General features: G+C 47.2%; 1 protein-coding gene across 1 annotated transcript in view; it reads right to left on the reverse strand.

Moving 5' to 3' along the window:
- The window catches only part of fndc3ba (fibronectin type III domain containing 3Ba), a 480942-nt gene that overhangs the window by 23322 nt on the left and 445262 nt on the right, over nt 1-12358 (reverse strand). The gene's annotated exons all lie outside the window — the stretch shown is intronic.

The following is a 12358-nucleotide window of genomic DNA, read 5'->3' on the forward strand; positions in this document are numbered from 1 at the left end:
AGAAGTGAGGTTGAGAGTGAGGGGTTTGAGAGAGAAGACAATTGAAAGATAGAGGTGGTTGAAAGTGAGAGAGAAGGAAGGTTGAGAGAGGGTGGGAGAAGGGGGAGAGGGAGAAGGAGGAAAGAAGGGAGGAGGAGGAAAGAGGGAGAAGGAGGAAAGGGAGGAGGAGGAAAGAGGGAGAAGGAGGAAAGAGGGAGAAGGAGGAAAGAAGGGAGGAGGAGGAAAGAGGGAGAAGGAGGAAAGAGGAAGAAGGAGGAAAGAAGGGAGGAGGAGGAAAGGGACAGTAGAAGAAGAATAGGGTGGAGGGAAACTGTTTGATGGGGAGGGGAGGTCTGGTATCTCCACCTGTGCATGGTCTTAAACCCAACCTTCGGTATTGCCTTTCTGCAGCTGACCTTCCTCATCAGCGTGAGGTGCAAGGACCGAAATAGTACAGCTGGTGATGGCATAATTGGGCCAGTAATTCCGGTCCCAACGCGTGAGTACGGACGGTGTACTCACGCGTGGGCCCGTTGGAAGTGCCGGATTCCAGCATGCACAGCGCATGCGCGGGAAACCGGCATTTCCTCTCCATCGAACTAAGGGGTTAAGAGGTCCAACGCGTGCGCACAGGACTCTGCGCGCACGCGTTGAACTTCCTTCGTTTAGACAGGTTTGCGCGTGTGCAAGGGACTGAACTTTTTGGAAATGAAAAAAGGAGGCGTAAGCAGTGGATTCTTGAAGGTAAGTGGTCTAATATTTAAAATTATTACATTTTTTCCACAGCTTCATTGTTTTTAAGGACTTTACAGTAAGGTAAGTTTATTTTTAGACCCGAATTCGTAAAAAAAAAAAATTTCAAAAATTTTATTAATTGTTTTAAATAGTTTTTTTTAAAGTTATTTATAGTTTATTTAATTATTGGGATGTTTTTTTAAAATTTTAATTAAAGTTAAACTAGTCTTTTGGGCGCCCGTACTTTTCATGAGTTTGACAGTCTTTACTATCAAACTCATGAATGAGTTTCCCCTCCTCTGATTGGCTGCAGAGTGCTCACCTGATCCCAGCCGGCACATCGCACTAACTACGCCGCTGGATCAGGTAAGCACAGCGCGCCGACATCAGAACCGGGCCTGTGACAGGAAATGCAAGCAGGCCCGGGCTTCAGATGTCAGCGCGCAGGGTGAGTGCACATCGGGAGCTTGCGCGCGCGGCAAGCCCCCGATCCTAATTTCTGGCCCAATGTTTATAAGGGGCTGTTCAAGGCGAGACTATGGAGGCAGGGGAGTGATTTTCTGAGATGGTGACCCAGGTGGGGAGCAAATATCAGAAGGTGAGGGGAGGGGCACATGCCCTAAGGTGGGCAAGGGACCACACCGAAAGACTTGCATTTCTATAGCGCCTTTCACAACGTCCCAAAGTGATTTACAGCCAATGAAGTACTTTTTGAAGTGGAATCACTGTTGTAATGTAGGAAATGCAGCAGCTTCCACAAACAGCAATGTGATAATGACCAGATAATCTGTTTTACTGATGGTGGTTGGGGGATAAACATTGGCTCCAGGACACCGGGGGAAACTCCCCCTGCTCTTCATCGAAACAGTGGCCGTGGGATCTTTTACATCCACCTGAGAGGGCAGACAGGGCCTCGGTTTAATGTCTCATCCGAAAGACGGCGACAGTGCGGCGCTCCCTCAGCACTGCACTGTGAGTGTCAGCCTGGATTTTTGTGCTCCAGTCTCTGGAGCGGGACTCGAACTCACAACCTTCTGACTCAGGGGCGAGGGTGCTGCCCACTGAGCCACGGCTGACACACACAAACTCATAAAAACTGCACCCCCCCCATCCCCAAAAAAACCCTTCATCCGTGAAATACAATTGCTCTTCACATCACAGATGGTGACAAAGAGGCAAAACAAGAAAAATAATCAATGAGATACTCACTGAAAGCAAAAAAATATATGCAGCTGTGCCGGGATTAATAACCTGTCTCTGACTCTACAATGATATTTATTCATTTTACCCTGGATAGCAACGATTGATGTGCTTATGATTATTTTCTAACTGCAGCAACATGAGAAGTTGATGCGAAGATCGAACCATCTCTCGAGGTGAAGGTTGCATTGCTGTTTATCTCCGTATTTTGCTGGCACAAGTTCCAGCGCAAAATCTCTCCCTGCGATCAGCCAAATGTTCGGCGAGTTATTAACTACTCACTTTAGTTTTCAAACAGAGCTCGAGATGGCAAGGAACCATTCTCTCCCTGCAAAAACGGTAATGGATAGAACGGAAAACTTTGAAAATAGGAATTAAACGCCCCCCAGGTTAAGTCCCATTTTTACTCCCCTCGTCCTCTCTGGAAGAAAGGAAAGGGAGAAGAACGAACTTGCATTTCTATAGCGCCTTTCACAATCTCTGGACGTCCCAAAGTCCTTTAGAGCCACTGAAGTACTTTTGAAGTGTAGTCACTGTTGTAATGTGGGAAACGCGGCAGCCAATTTACGCACAGCAAGCTCCCACAAACAGCAATGTGACAATGACCAGATCATCTGTTTTTTTAGCGATGTTGGTTGAGGGATAAATATTGGCCGAGGACACCGGGGATAACATCCCCTGCTCTTCTTCAAAATAGTGGCTGCGGGATCTTGTATGTCCACCTGAGAGAGCAGACGGGGCCTCAGTTTAACGTCTCGTCTGAAAGACGGCACCTCTGACAGGGAAGCACTGCACTGGAGTGTCGGCCTTATCATGGCCTCAAGTCTCTGGAGGGGGGCTTGAACCCACAGCCTTCTAACTCAGAAGCAAGAGTGCTACCACTGAGCCACAGCTGGGACCCGTGAAGGGGACAGTTCCGCAGGCATTGGCTGCTCTCCCATAGCTCATCCCAAGCAGTCCCGTGTGAACCAAGACAGGGCGTAGTGTTGGCAGGCTGTGGGGAAGCATCCCAGTCAAGCCCGATTCTGCCCTCACCCAATGCCCCCAATTGTACATTGAAGGGAAAGGGGAGACAGTGAAGGCCAGCAAAGACAAAGGGGGACGGGTGAGTGGGTCAGGATCTGGGGTTTAAAGGTCATTGATTAGGACACCAAGGTTGTGATAAGTCAGGTTCAGCCTGGGGAGGGAGATGCAGACAGGGGTGAGGGAGAGGAGATGCAGAGCCAAAGACAATGGCTTCGGCCCTCCTACTATTGAGCTGAGGACGATTGTGACTCATCCAAGACTGATATGTCGGATAGTCTGACAGAGGGGGTCAGGGAGCCAAGGGAAGTGAAGAGATAGAGCCTGGTGTCATTGTTGGACCTGTGGGAGTTGACCCTGTGTATGAGGATGACGTTGAGATGGAGTAGCATATTGAAGAAGAGGATAGACCCTTGAGGGACTCTGGAAGTGACGCTGACCACGATATTAAATCCCCCACGATGGGCAGGAGAGGACCGGGCCTAAAAATAAGCAGGGAACATGACCCCAAAACTGCCGCCATTTTCATGAAGATATTTAAGTCAGGCTCCCACACCTGCAATTGGGAGCCTGATGTAAATTTAACAGAGCTCGGGAAACCCGGCGGTGAAAGGGAGGCAGGAGCCGCCAGCTGCAGAAGGTCTAACACTCCTTGTGGGGAGGAGGAGCAGGAGTGCTTGCCCCCTCCCCCCACGGACCCCTCAAGCTAACCAGCGACCCCCCCCACCACCCTCCCACCACCAGTGCCGCTTGCAGACTCTCCTTGGTGGGGAGGGGAGAGAAAGAAACCAACTCATTGGTGAGTTTGAAGGTCCATCTCTGTCCAAGAGTCCGCATGAGATTTCCGCCACGCTGAGAACCAACTCAGGATGTTTCAGAGGCTAGGGCTCTCCCCTCTGATACAGGAGGTCGCAGCTTCAAGTCGCGATCGAAGACTTAAGCACATAATCGAGAAGGACACTCCAGCGCAGCACTGAAGAGGTGCCACGTCTTTGACGGTGTCGCCCTTTAAATGAAACCCTCATCCACGCTTTTGTTACCTCCAATGCTGTCCTGGCCGGCCTCCCACCCTCCATAAATCTGAACCCCACCCAAAACTCTGCTGCCCGTATCCTCACTCGCACCAAGTCCCGTTCACCCATCACCCCCTACATTGGCTCCTGGTCTGGCAATGCCTCCATTTTTAAAATTGTCACCCTGGTGTTCAAATCCTTCCATGGCCTCGCCCCCTCCCTACCTCTGTCACCTCCTCCAGCCCTACAGCCCTCGAGATCTCTGCATTCCTCCAATTCCAGCCTCTTGTGCATCCCCAATTTTCAGAACATCACCACTGGCGGCCGTGCCTTCAGCTGCCTGGGCCCTAAGCTCTGGAATTCCCTCCCTAAACCTCTCCGCCTCGCTACCTCTCTCTCCTTCTTAAAGACGCTGCTTAAAACCCACCTCTTTGACCAAGCTTTTGGTCACCTGCCCTAATATCTCATGTGGTTCGGTGTAAAATTGTTTGATAATCGCTCCTGTGAAGTGCTTTGGGACGCTTTACTATGTTAAAGGCGCTATATAAATGCAAGCTGTTGTTGTTGAGACGTTAAATCAAGTCTGTTCAGGTGAACATTAAAGGTTTCTCGAACAAGAAGAAAGAGTATTCCCAGCGGTCTGACCAGCATTCCTCCTTCAGACAACTTCTCCAAAACACACAACTCATTCTTCCCATTGAGGTGTTGAAGATGATTAAAGGACTCGATAGGGTCGAGAGAGAGAAACTATTTCCTCTGGTGGGGGGAGTCCAGAACAAGGGGGCAGAACCTTAAAATTAGAGCCAGGCCGTTCAGGGGTGATGTCAGGAAGCACTTCTTCACACAAAGGGTGGTGGAAATCTGGAACTCTCTCCCCCAAAAAGCTGTGGAGGCTGGGGATCAAGTGACAACTTCAAAACTGAGTTTGATGGATTTTTGTTACGCAAGGGTATTAAGGGTTAAGGAACCAAGGCAGGTAGATGGAATTGAGATACAGATCAGCTATGATCTGACTTAATGGCAGGACAGGCTCAAGGGGTTGAATGGCCTCCTTCTGTTCCTATGTTCCAATCTGCTGCTTGTGGGAGCTTAAGAACATAAGAATTAGTAGCAGGAGTGGGCCGTACAGCTCCTCGAGCCTGCCCCGCCATTCATAAGAACATAGGAACAGGAGTAATCCATTCAGCCCCTTGAGCCTGTTCCACCATTCAATGAGATCATGGCATGTACCCACCTTTGGCCCATTTTAAGTGTCAGCCGTGCCTCAGTGGGTAGCACCCTTGCCTTTGGGTCAGAAGGTTGTGGGTTCAAGTCCCACTCCAGGGACATGAGCACATAAAGCTAGGCTGACACTCCAGTGCAGTGCTGAGGGAGTGCTGCACTGTTGGAGGTGCCGTTTTTCGGATGAGATGTTAAACTGAGGCCCGTCTGCCCTCTCAGGTGGACGTAAAAGATCCCATGGCACTATTTCGAAGAAGAGCAGGGGAGTTATCCCCGGTGTCCTGGGCAATAGTTATCCCTCAATCAACATCACTAAAACAAATTGCTGTTTGTGGGAGCTTGCTGTGCGCAAATTGGCTGCCGCGTTTCCTATATTACAACAGTGACTACACTTTAAAAGTACTTTATTGGCTGTAAAGCACTTTGAGACATCTGGTGGTCGTGAAAGGCGCTATAGAAATGCAAGTCTTTCTTTCTTTGTCCCTTAATACCTTTAGTTAACAAAAAGCTATCAATCTCCGATTTAAAATTAACAATTGATCCAGCATCAATTGCCATTTGCGGAGGAGAATTCCAAACTTCTACCACCCTTTGTGTGTAGAAGTGTTTCCTAATTTCACTCCTGAAAGGTCTGGCTCTAATTTTTAGACTATGCCCCCTAGTCCTAGAATCCCCAACCAGCGGAAATAGTTTCTCTCTATCTACCCTATCTGTTCCCCTTAATATCTTGAAAACTTCGATCAGATCATCCCTTAACCATCTAAATTCTAGGGAATACAACCCTAATTTGTGTACCTTAACTCTTGAAGTCCAAGTATCATTCTGGTAAATCTACGCTGCACTCCCTCCAAGGCCAATATATCCTTCCTAAGGTGTGGTGCCCAGAACTGCTCACAGTGCTCCAGGTGTGGTCTAACCAGGGTTTTTTTCACAGCTGCAGCATAACTTGGAGTCAGGAGGTGAGACACTCGCCGCAGAATACCCAGCCTCTGACCTGCTCTTGTTACCATAGTATTTATGTGGCTGGTCCAATTAAGTTTCTGGTCAATGGTGACCCCCAGGATATTGATGGTGGGGGATTCGGCAATGGTTAATGCCGTTGAATGTCAAGGGGCGGTGGTTAGACGCTTGCTTGTTGGAGATAGTCATTGCCTGGCACGTGTGTGGCGCGAATGTTATCTGCCACTTATCAGCCCAAGCCTGTATGTCGTCCAGGTCTTGTTGCATACGGGCACGGACTGCTTCATTATCTGAGGAGTTGCGAATGGCACTGAACACAGATCCCTGCGGGACACCACTAGTCACATCCTGCCAATTAGAGTACCTGCCCATTATCCCCCCTCTCTGTCTCCTGCCGCTCAGCCAATTTCCTAACCAGGTCAATAATTTGCCCTCAATTCCGTGGGCTTCTACCTTAGATAACAGTCTCTTATGTGGGACTTTATCAAATGCCTTCTGGAAGTCCATATAAATAACATCCATAGACATTCCCCTGTCCACTACTTTAGTCACCTCTTCAAAAAATTCAATCAGGTTCGTCAGGCGTGACCTGCCTTTCACAAATCCATGCTGGCTCTCTCTGATCAACTGAAAATTTTCAAGGTGTTCAGTCACCCTATCCTTAATTATAACTGGTCTATAATTCCCTGGTTTTCCTCTCTCGCCATTCTTAAATAGCGGAGTGACATGCGCAATTTTCCAATCTAATTGGACGATTCCTGAATCGAGAGAACTTTGGAAGATTATAAAATAACAACAGAAAATGCTGGAAATACTCAGCAGGTGTTCCGCAAAGCCTCCGTTCAGTCCGTACGGATGACCCCGAGCTTCCGGTCGCCTGTCACTTTAATTCTCCGCTTCACTCCCACTCTGACCTCTCTGTCCTCGGCCTATTACATTGTTCCAATGAAGCTCAACGTAAGCTCGAGGAACAGCACCTCATCTTTCGATTGGGCACTTTGCAGCCTTCCGGACTCAACATCGAGTTCAACAATTTCAGATAATAATCCCTGCCCCCATTTTTCATGCTGTATGATTTTGCCATTCCCATTTGCAACATTTTCACAGTATGTTCTTTCAATTCCTTCATCCCCTCCTAAACCCTCCCCCGCCCATGTCTCTGCTCCTGCTTAATATAAGAACATAAGAACATAAGAAATAGGAGCAGGAGTAGGTCATTTGGCCCTTCGAGCCTGCTCCGCCATTCAGTAAGATCATGGCTGATCTTCTACCGCGACTCCACTTTCCTGTACTATCCCCATATCCTTTGATTCACTCAATATTCAAAAATCTATCTATCTCTATCTTGAATATACTCAACGACTGAGCCTCCACAGGCCTCAGAGGGTGGTGAATCTTTGGAATTCTCTACCCCAGAGTGAAGAAATTTCTTCTCATCTCAGTCCTAAATGGCCGACCCCTTATTCTGAGTCTGTGACCCCTGGTTCTAGACTCCCCAGCCAGGGGAAACATCCTCCCTGCATCTACCCTGTCAAGCCCTGTAAGAATTTTGTATGTTTCAATGAGATCACCTCTCATTCTTCTAAACTCTAGAGAATATAGGCCTAGTCTACTCAATCTCTCCTCATAGGACAATCCCCCCATCCCAGGAATCAATCTGGTGAACCTTCGTTGCACTCCCTCTATGGCAAGTATATCCTTCCTTAGGTAAGGAGACTAAAACTGTACACAATACTCCAGGTGTGGTCTCACCAGGGCCCTATATAATTGCAGTAAGACGTCTTTACTCTTATACTCAAATCCTCTTGTAATAAAGGCCAACATACCATTTGCTTTCCTAATTGCTTGCTGTACCTGCATGTTAACTTTCAGTGATTCGTGTACATGGACACCCAGGTCCCTCTGAACACCAACATTTCCCAATCTCTCTCCATTTAAAAAATACTCTGCTTTTCTATTTTTCCTACCAAAGTGGATAACTTCACATTTCTCTACATTATATTCCATTTGCCATGTTCTTGCTCACTCACTTAGCTTGTCTCTATCCCCTTGAAACCTCCTTGCATCCTCCTCACAACTTACATTCCCACCCAGCTTTGTATCGTCAGCAAACTTGGATATATTACATTTGGTCTCCTCATCCAAATCATTGATGTAGAACACTAATCCTTGCGGTACCCCACTGGTTACAGCCTGCCAACCCAAAAATGACCTGTTTATTCCTACTCTGCTTTCTGTCCATTAACCAATCCTCAATCCATGCTAATATATTACCCCCAATCCCATGAGCCCTAATTTTGTTTAATAACCTCTTGTGTGGCACCTTATCGAATGCCTTCTGAAAATCCAAATACACCACATCCACTGGTTCCCCCTTATCTATTCTGCTAGTTACAACCTCAAAAAACTCCAACAGCTTGGTCAAACACAATTTCCCTTTCATAAATCTGTGTTGACCCTGCCCAATCCTATTATTATTTTCTAAGTGCCCTGTTACCACATCCTTAATAATAGATTCTAGCATTTTCCCTACTACTGATGTCAGGCTAACTGGTCTGTAGTTCCCCGTTTTCTCTCTCCCTCCTTTCTTAAATAGCAGGGTTACATTTGCTACCTTCCAATCCACAGAACCGTTCCAGAGTCTATGGAATTTTGGAAAATGACAATAATATGTTACATCTCCAGCTTTTTCCAGTTCTGATGAAGGGTCCCAGACCTGAAACGTTAACTCTGTTTCTCTCTCCACGGATGCTGCCTGGCCTGCTGAGTATTTCCAGCATTTTCTGTTGTTATTTCAGATTTCCAGCATTCGCAGTATTTTACTATTGCATTTGGAAGATTATAGTTAGGGCATCTGCAATGTGCTCACCCACTTCCTTTAAACCCTGGGATGGAAACCATCTGGCCCTGGGGGATTAGCCACTCTTTAGTGCCATTATTTTCTTCATTACTATTAATTTACTTACGTAAAGTCCCTGTCCCCAATTCAATATTAGTTTCCTTGGGATTTCCGGCATGCTAACCTCCTCTTCTACTGTAAATACTGATGCAAAGTAATTATTCAACATGTCCGCCATTTCCTTATTATCATTGGCAATATCACCGCTTTCAGTTTTTAAGGGGCCAGCATTTCTCCTGACCCCCCTCTTTTTCCTAATGTAATTGTAAAAATGCTTCATATTGATTTTGATGTCCCTTGCTAGTTTCTTTTCATACTCCCTTTTTGTAGCTCTTACTATCTGTTCTGTGGCCCTTTGCTGTTCTTTGTATCTTCTCCATTCGCCAGGATCTGTGCTATTTTTTGCATTGTTGTATGTCCTTTCCTTTAGTTTTACGCTGTCCCTTATCTCTTTAGTTGTCCATGGCTGGTTTTATTGGCAAGTGGAGCTCTTGCCCCTCAGGGGTATAAACTGGTTCTGTATCACATTAAATTCTTTCTTAAACATCTCCCACTGTTCTTCTGTCGTTTTACCCATTAACAGATTTGCCCAGTTTACTGTGGACAGTCTCTGTCTCCTCCTGTTGAAGTCGGCCTTACCCAAATCTAGAATCTTAGTAGCGGTTTCGCGTTTCTCCCTTTCAAACGCTACGTTGAACTCGATCATATTATGATCGCTATTGGATAAATGTTCACACACAGTTAGGTTGTTAATTAAATCTGGCTCATTATTAAATCTAATATGGATTGCCCCCTTGTTGCCTCTAGGACATATTGTTGTAGAAAACTATCCCGGACACATTCAAGAAATTTACTACCTTCCTGACAGGTGCTAGTCTGCTTTTCCCAATCTATATGAAAGTTAAAATCCCCCATTAAAACCACTCTGCCTTTGCTACATGCTTGTCTAATCTCTGCATTTATACAATCTAGCACTTCAGAACTGCTACCAGGGGGCCAATGCACAACTCCCAATGCAGCCTTAGATCCTTTCCTATTTCTTAATTCAACCCACTGGCTGCTTACCTCTCTTTAAATCCTCTCTTATCATTGATCCTTAATCACTAAGGCTACTCCTCCCCCTCTGCCATTTTCCCTATCTGTCCTGTAGACCTTATAACCTGGGATATTTAGTTCCCAATCCTGACTGACTTGCAGCCATGTCTCAGTAATAGCTACCATGTCATACCCTCCAATTTGAATTTGTGTCTGTAATTCAATAAGATCATGGCTGATCTTCTACCTCAACTCCACTTTCCCGCCCATTCCCCATATCCTTTGATTCCCTTCGTGTCCAAATATCTATCGATCTCAGTCTTAAATATACTCAATGACTGAGCCTCCACAGCCCTCTGGGGTAGAGAATTCCAAAGATTCACCACCCGCTGAGTGAAGAGATTTCTCCTCATCTCGGGCTTAAATGGCCGACCCCTTATCCTGAGACCGTGACCCCTAGTTCGAGACTCCCCAGCCAGGGGGGAAACAGCCTGTCAAGCCCTCTAAGAATTTCACAACTTGCTGCGTGCAAACTTGTTCACAACAAAGACAGACTGGCCCCGATTTTAACTCCAGGTGGATTCCCTGCTCAGGCCCAAGTTAAAATTACAGTCGGGTCTCAATGATGTCATCGGGCCGCAACATGCAGATGTAAAGAAGGACCCCGTCGGCTGCGGGCGCTCGTCCTTGCCGCCTGCTCAGGAGAGCGGGTTAAAATCGCAGGTGTTGCGATCCTGGCGGCTTTGGGACAGGTAAGAGCCAGGGGCGATCCTAACTGCCCCGCCCGGCCAGCTTTCTGCTGAGCGAGTAGCGTTAAAAGCGACCCCCCGTGTTTCAAAGGTAATTCTTTAGTTGTGAAGCACTGGGAGGTGCCCTGGCCTTGAGGTGAGATGCTCTGCAAATGCAAGATCTCGGTTACCCAATAGCTGAGCCAGAGAGCGAATTCCGGTTGCAGCTTAGGTTGAATGGTTGACCTCTCCTTTGGGCACTTGCTTGAACAAGAGTTGATCTATCTCACTTAAATAAGTTCCTTTTAAATACAGTTCACCTCCACATAACTCAGCCTGGGACAAATTAATTGCTGAGAAGCGAGGCCTTTGTTGGAGAGTATCTATTTTCTCAGAAAACCTATTTGCTGCTGAGAGTGATTGGACTTTAATTGATTTCTCAGAACAGCCGACACAATGAGCTGCTCACTCTGGTTTCTCAACAGCATCACCTGCAAACAATATTGACATGGAAAGCGCAGAAGCAATTTGTGCAATCAGCAGCACATTAGCCCCTGGTCCAATGAAATGAACCGTGGTCGTGCCACGGGGTCCTTTCACCATCTTCGCTAATGGCTGTTGGAGAACTCCGACTGACTGCCTGCCTGCCTTCCTCACTAACCAGCTCCCGTGTCATCAATCTGTGAAAGAGATGTTTTTTGTGTTCAGCCTCCTTGAATTATTTCACTTGCAGCTCGTGATCCTGCCCACACAGTGATTAGATCTGGAAAAACAACAACTTGCATTTATGCAGTGCCTTTAATGTCGCAAGAAGGTCCCAAGGAGCTTCACAGGATTGGACAGGCCGGGCTTAGATTGGACAGGCCGGGCTTTGATTGGACAGGCCGGGCTTTGATTGGACAGGCCGGGCTTTGATTGGACAGGCCGGGCTTTGATTGGACAGGCCGGGCTTTGATTGGACAGGCCGGGCTTTGATTGGACAGGCCGGGCTTTGATTGGACAGGCCGGGCTTTGATTGGACAGGCCGGGCTTTGATTGGACAGGCCGGGCTTAGATTGGATAGGCCGGGCTTTGGCACAGAGGAGGCTGAGGGAAGATTTAATTGAGGTGCATAAAATTATGAGGGGCCTCGATAGAGTGGATAGGAAGGACCTAGTTCCCCTAGCAGAAGGGTCAATAACCAGGGGGCACAGATTTTAAGTAATTGGTAGAAGGATTAGAGGGGAGTTGAGGAAAAATATTTTCACCCAGAGGGTGGTGGGGGTCTGGAACTCACTGTCTGAAAGGGTGGTAGAGGCAGAAACCCTCAGCACATTTAACAACAACACCAAGTTGCATTTATATACGACAAAATTTTGACACCGAGCCACAGAAGGAGACATTAGGGCAGGTGACCAAAAGCTTGGTCAAAGAGGTAGGTTTAAAGGAGCGGCATAAAGGAGGAGAGAGATGTAGAGGGGTTTAGGGAGGGAATTCCAGAGTTTAGGGCCCAGGCAGCTGAAGGCACGGCCGCCAATGGTGGAGCGATTAAAATCAGGGATGCTCAAGGGGGCCAGAATTTGAGG

Source organism: Somniosus microcephalus, chromosome 6, assembly GCF_052327205.1.
Source record: "Somniosus microcephalus isolate GS21.2 chromosome 6, FLI_Smic_1.0, whole genome shotgun sequence".
In the NCBI taxonomy this organism is placed as follows: domain Eukaryota; kingdom Metazoa; phylum Chordata; class Chondrichthyes; order Squaliformes; family Somniosidae; genus Somniosus; species Somniosus microcephalus.